This window comes from Equus quagga, chromosome 18 (assembly GCF_021613505.1).
Source record: "Equus quagga isolate Etosha38 chromosome 18, UCLA_HA_Equagga_1.0, whole genome shotgun sequence".
NCBI lineage: Eukaryota > Metazoa > Chordata > Mammalia > Perissodactyla > Equidae > Equus > Equus quagga.
This window is the reverse complement of record NC_060284.1, coordinates 35,497,575-35,504,196: the sequence shown is the minus strand read 5'-3', so window position 1 is coordinate 35,504,196 and position 6,622 is coordinate 35,497,575.

Sequence of the window (6,622 nt, the reverse complement as noted above, 5' to 3'; positions counted from 1 at the left end):
CAAACATGTTATCATTTAAAAGAATGTAGCACAATCTAATGCGAAAACTGTAAACTTCCTCAAGAAAGTATTATACACGTTGTTCTACAGATGTTCAGTACGGCTGAATGCCTTTGAAAGTTTAAAATGTCCTGCAGTACCCCTGTGAGTTCAATGTGGTGTCCTGCAGTGCCGCAGGCCACAGTTTGGGAATCAGGGATATCCTCCACTAATGGAACATCGGTGATATGGAAATGTATAAAAAATGAACTATAGACATGATTAAAAGCAAAGGTGCAAAGTAGCAGAAGATATTTGTAGTACATAAGACAAATACAGGATAAATATCTAGAATATATAGACAAATCCTAAAAATAAATGATAAAAGAGAAAGAATCCGATAGAAAAATGAACAAAAATCTAAATAGTTTGCAAAAAATGTCCCAGAGGGTTTTACAGGGGAAACATATGAAAATGCAATTGATCTCATTAGCAATTAAGTAAATGCAAAATAAAACTATAATAGATGCCATTACACATTCACTGTGATAAGTTGGCAATACATTAAAATCATAAACAATTCTATATTTTCCAGAAGTGTAGAGCAATGGAATTTTTATATACTGCTGGTAAGAGTGTAAACTACTACATCAACTTTGGAAACGAGTCTGGAATTGTCTGGTCAAGTTAGAAACTCACATACCCTATCAAATGTGATTCCACTCCAAGTATAGACTTTAGACAAATGTGTGCTCAATTTCCCTAGGTTACATATGTTGGCCATATTAAGAAAAACTGGAAACAACCCAAATCTCTGTGAATAATAAAATAAAGAATTAAATTGTATATTCATGAAATGGCATACAGTACAGCAAGAAAATGGACAAACTATGTATTTGAATCTAAAAAATATAATGTTAAGTGAAAACCAGACATAGAAAATATACAGTGCATGATTCCATTAACACGAATTTCAAAATTGGACAAAACTAAATTATAGTATTTGTAATGTATAGTTGGAGGCTAAGCTTCATAAAGTAAAGGACTGATTGCCACTGGGTTCAGCACAGTGGTATCTTACAGGGAGTTTTATAAGATGTTAAAATAAGTTTATTTTATAAGATGCCATGGGGAAGGGACACTTGGGAAGGATTTTTGAGATTCTAACAATGCTATATATTTTGACCTGGGAGATGGTTACACAGCATTCGCTTTGCAATAACTTATTTAAGTGCACGTGTTTTGTTTTGTATCCTTTTCTGTGTATGCATTACATATCCCAATTTAAGAAGTACGTGCTTAAAAAACCGAAAAATACAAACAATTCAAAACGGTAATTGCCTGTGAGAGCTGATTAAAGTGGAATTCAACATATCTGGGGTTTTTTTTTTTGAGAATTGGACTAAAAGTGTGTCAAAATTGGCATTAGTGGAGCCATTTTAAAATGGAGTCAGAGTTGCCTTTCCAGAGAAACTGCCTTGCTCTCTTGAACCTTGGACTGGGCCAGACCTTCGGACTGGGCCAAAATGGCAATTGTTCTCTAAACAATTGTTTGAGAATTCAGCAGGACAGACACCTGATCACAAAGGCTGATGATTGCGGACTTTCTGAAGATAGAATCAATAGTCAATCAATGTGTAGGCAAGACTAGCTTCTGCCTCCAACTCCAATTAAAATTCTTTGAAATACAACCTCCCTTCTTTGCCTTTGAAAGCCCCTGACTTTTACTTTCTAGTGGGACACTCGTTTTCTACCTGATTCTCTACTCCCCGAATTGCAATTCTTTGATCCCAAATCTTAAATTGGTTTCTGTTTTGGAAGGTTGACAAATATAAATGGCAAAAATTAGCACTTGTAATTTTGGATGGAGAGAAATGAATGTTAGTTGCATTTTCTACTTTCCTGCTGTGGTTTTTGTCTCCAAGAAGCATCAACAATAAACAAACAAATCAAAACAGGCCATGTATGCCAACCATGCACACTTACTCTCATTACCTTCTATAGTGGTGTCTGCTATATAGTACAAAGATGTTTTCACAGGGTTTACAGGTTGTAGAGTCACATGAGATGAAAGTAAGAGAGTTTTCTGTGGATCAAGGGATGGAATGTCCTATCAGAGCAGAAGGCATAATAGAAAATGGGACGAATGGCAGACCTGATCGTTAAAAGTAGAATGGATCTGGGAAGACGCCTGTGGAGATAAATTACATAGGCAAAGAGCAGGTTATTTCACCAATACAGAAAAGTTAGAAGAAGAGTCTAATTGTATTCAAACTGATTTGCTAAACTACAAACAGGGGAGATCTATATTTTGAGAATGAATATGATATAAGAGGTAAATTTCACAAGTTTTTATAATCTAATGAAACGACTATAATCATTTGTGATTATCTAGACTGTAATTGTGTTGATCATATACTTTTGGCAGTGATAAGAACTGTTAAAATGAGTAAAAATTGAAGAATATTTTTTAAACAATTTCTGGAATGAAAAACTCATTTTACTATATTCTGGGACATATCAAAACACTTTATTTAAAAGTGCTTTTTAAAATAAAATTCTTTCTTAAAAGTATATCCATATACCCTAAAACAAAATTTAAAAATATTTTATATATTGATAATATAAATAATTTTTTAAAATACCAGCATTTTTTGACTTGCATTGTAACAAATCTCTCCTAAGGCCTTTTCTGTAGTGCTCCTGCAAAAGCGGTCATGCTAAGAGCAATGATTTTCCACTCAACCCTGTTGTTTCTGGCAGTAGGTTGCATAAGATCAGGCATAGTAGAGCATATAGACTAGTATAAAAAAGTTGTGCAAGGTCACTGTCAGCCTATAGGTTTTGCAAATTTAGAAGGAATCACTCCTTTTTATCAAAGGGAAGCTTGGATTCATCTCATCTGCCACCACCCGACACCCCACATCCCCTAAGCTACATGCGCTGTGCAATGTATGTCTGCAAAACCTTTTTGTGTGTGTGTGTGTGTGCGCGTGTGAGGAAGACTGGCCCTGAGCTAACATCTGTTGCCAATCTTCCTCTTTTTGCTTGAGGACGATTATCTCTGAGCTAACATCTGTGCCAATCTTCTATTTCATGTGGGATGCTGCCACAGCATGGCTCGATGAGTGGTGCCAGGTCCACACGCTGGATCCAAACCTGCAAACCTCAGGCCACTGAAGCAGAGCACACAAACTTAACCACTCTATCATCGGGCTGGCTGCAACAAAACCATATTTGATCACTTCAAAGATGAGAGAATCCAGGTTCAAGAACTATTTTAAAATGATTTGTTTTAATCCAGGGTTAATTTGACAGTTACGTTAAATACTAGAAATATATATGAAATTGTTTACTTAAAAACATAAAACCAAAAAACTTCAAGCTATTTAATGCCTATGTTCTGATGAGAGATGTATATTAGTAAATGTTTTACTAAGTCTTCTCATGTGAAATACTATTTTCAACAATTTCTGTTTAGACCAATAAATCAGACTGTTCCACTTCCGTCCCCCTCTTTTAATGAGTCTAGTATTATGACTATGTAGGACTATAATTTATTTTGCTAACAATTCCCTTGAATGTCGTGAATTCTATTGTTTGTGATCTGACAGATTTTTTTAATCTGAAATATTCTTATATGTAGATAAAATAATATATATAATACAGCTGCTATTTCCTATATGAAAGCAATATTACTTCAAAATCCTGCTGCAGACAACTATTTTCTACTTTAAAAGTAAAAACAAACAGTTTATGGCACCATAAACAGCATGTCATAAATACTTTTCATGATGTGACTATGTGACTACTGATCCCAATAAATATGTTATTGTCCCAAGACGCACAGCTCATTAGAAAAATGCTACCAATTTGTACATAAATATGCAAGTCACCTATCTTTAAGAGCAATCTTGCTCAGTAGAAGAATTTTAATCACAAATGGCTCAAATTCCAAAAGCCTTAAATCACAGGTATGAAAAAATAATGTGAATTGGGAGCTTTTGGATAGAAGAAAACTTTTTTTTTTATTGATTCCTTAAAAAAAAAGCAAGGACTTTTTAAGAGAGATTATAAGAATCCAACTTACTTTGCGCCATTCCACTATAATAGCTTATGCTTGCCTTCTTGGGGAGAGGCTGAAAGCAGGAATGATCGACTGATTAGGATTGTTTCCATAAGAAATAACAAATATTCGTTCTTAGTTATTATAAAAACAAAGGCAAAACAAAGAAGTGGCGTTTTAAAATTTCTATTCTTGATGCCAGATTATTCAAGTAGGTGAAAACAATATAATTAAATTTGTTGTTTAGACTACAGCCGTTAACATTTCATCACATTAGATCATTGGTTACTCTCTAAGGTACTAATTTTCAAAATATTCTATAATGGAACGTTAAGTACTTGAATGTTAAATTTTGTAGACTCTTGTTTTTGAGTAAATATTCTGCAGGGTTCCTTAGAGCAATGGTGTCTTTCAATCTTTTTGACTGAGAAACAAGAAAAAATACACTTTACATTGTGATGCAGCATATATGTATGAGTGTGTATGTGTGTGCATAAACAAAGGTTTACACACATATGCATACACTCCTTACCAGGAGAAATAAGTTTGTGTATAATCTATTTTATGCTATTTTATTTATTCTATCATTTCCATTAATGATAATAAAATTTTGTTATTTTTCATTAAGAAGAATTAAGAATCGTTAAGATCTCACATCATCTTAAAATCACTTTCCCGACTTTACTAACATTTTGAAAAACATTCCCTGTGAGTACCTAAATCTGGGTTATTCAGTTTAATACTTAAGAGCACATACTTTACACAGCAAGACACACTCAATAAACACTAATGAATAAATGAATGGATGGTGTTAAAATTTCTCAGTTGCAATCATGTTCGACTCTATCTTTCTGAGATAACATCTTAGTACTTGACTGGGATTTTTGTGTTTTCCAAACTCTCTAGGATTTTTCTACATGCACTCTCTTGGGTTACTTCTGTAGGGAGTTGTTATGTGTTCATTTTACTACTTAAAAAGAAAGAGAAAAAATGTACATGCCTTGAAGCTAAGAGACTCAGAATTGTGTTTTACTATGAGCTCTGCCATGTATCATCTGTTAATCTCTGAGATTGCTTCCGTATTTACAAATCTACACTACTAATAATTAACATCTAGGTTTGTTATATAGATTAAATTAAATTATGAATGCAAAGCACTAACTTTCAGGAAAAGTCAATAACCGTTAAATAATTTAATGCTGATGGGTATCTTGCAATATATAGCTCTTTTTCTGCAAACAATTTCATCTATGTTCTGCTGTCTCACTTCTTGCTTTATCTTATCTTTCTCCCTTTATTTTAGTCTTATAAACTTAACCAATTTAAATGACTGCCATGATCCCATTGATATGAATCATGTGCTCTGATTAAAATAATTTCTCTGTTAAATGTATGATTATACTTTTAACTTTATCAGGTCAGAAAAACATTGTTAATAATGCTAATTAAAACAGGGATCTGATTACACAGAATTTTCTAAAAAGCTACACATGTATGGCTCTATTAGACACACATAATATAAGAAGTCTTTGGTGGAAACACCAAAAGGGATCATAAGAACAGTATGTTACACCCATTCAACAATTATTTCTCAAGCTTCAAAAAATGGAAACTCCAAATCTGTCCATTTTTCATAAATCAAAAAATATGTATTTAGTACAAATAAAGGAAAATGATATTTCGTTATTAGTTGCTCAAATACAAATTAGACATAGTGGTATTGCATCTTACAAATCCTGATATTATGTTTTTTTAAATTCTGCATTTGGGGATGGAAATCTATTTCTGACTATGACAGAATGGGATATGTCAGACCAACCAATTCGTCAATAACTAGAGAAGCTGAATAAGAATTAAGAATTTTTGAAAGTTTCTTTAAAGGCAGTAGAGAGTGACCAGAACAGCCAGGCCTTGAGATGCCATCACAGAGAGGAAGAAAATGCATTGAAACAAGTCTGGACTTGTGTGCTGCTTTTTCCTCTTGGGGCGTTGACTGATGCCTTGTTCAGGCTTCTTACACTCAGTATAATTATTTTGAGATCAATCCATGTGGTTGCATGTGGTTGTTAGTTCCTCTTTAGCTCAGTAGTATCCTGCTGTATGGATATACCAGTTTGATTATCCAGTCACCTGTTGATGGACATTTGGTCTTTCTTCAGTATTTGGCTACTATAAATAAAGCTGCTTTAAACATTTGGGGAAAATCTTTCTTTTAAGGAATTTCTGCATTTCATTTAAGTTGTTAAATTATGGGCACAAAGTTGTTCATAATTGTAGTAGACAGACTTTAGGATGGCATCTATGATTCCTACCCTGTATAATCCCCTCCCCTTGTTGTGTGAGCAAGACCTATGACTTGCTTCCAGTCAATAGAACAAGGCAAAGATGAAAGAACTGTGCAGATGTAGGATTCCCCACACAAAGCTGAGGCAGGGGAACTTCCTTCAGGAAGAAGGATGGGGCAATGATAGGCTAACCTCATTCATTTCCCCTCTTTCAGGGATCACTTTCTTGCTTAATGTCCATTGTCACGAAAACCATTTTCCTCCCTACATTTTGTGGGAGTTTTTAATTTTT